General features: G+C 29.9%; 1 protein-coding gene across 6 annotated transcripts in view; it reads left to right on the top strand.

The window, feature by feature from the left end:
• Positions 1-561, top strand: part of LOC106881627 (protein lev-9) — a 421933-nt gene that overhangs the window by 335877 nt on the left and 85495 nt on the right. The gene's annotated exons all lie outside the window — the stretch shown is intronic.

The raw sequence follows: 561 nt of genomic DNA, 5'->3' as shown, positions 1-561 counted from the left end.
ATATATATATATGTGTGTGTGTGTGTGTGTGTGTGCGTGTGTGTGTGTATGTATGTGTGTGTATGTGTCTGTGTGTGTGTGTGTGTCTGTTTGTGTGTGTCATGATTTTTTAATATATAAATTTATTATAAGAATGTCTCTATTGTTTGTTCTAGATTATATATGCTATTATACTTGCATTCATATGCATATAGGTAAATATAAAAAATAATAAATACCGGTCGTAAAATTAGATCACTTGCTCAAACACACATCATTGCATAGCTATTACTTTTATGCAAACACAAACAATATATTTAAGTTTTTCACCATCCACTTATCGATTATTACGTAGTGCTTAATATACATAACCGCAGTGAATCTAATCAAGATTACAACAATTTATGAGTGGAAGTGGATTTCTGTACATAGATGTAGCTTCGGTTCTAATATCTATTAACTTTTAACTATGGAATAACGTGTTAGTATTCGTTGTACTGTATATGCAAACATGTATATACGTATATATACACATATCTGTGCGCTCGTGTGTGTATCTATATATATGCATACATATATATA

Source organism: Octopus bimaculoides, chromosome 8, assembly GCF_001194135.2.
Source record: "Octopus bimaculoides isolate UCB-OBI-ISO-001 chromosome 8, ASM119413v2, whole genome shotgun sequence".
Taxonomy (NCBI): Eukaryota; Metazoa; Mollusca; class Cephalopoda; order Octopoda; family Octopodidae; genus Octopus; species Octopus bimaculoides.
Note: the sequence above shows the minus strand (reverse complement) of the source record. Positions and strands in the feature narration are given on the sequence as shown.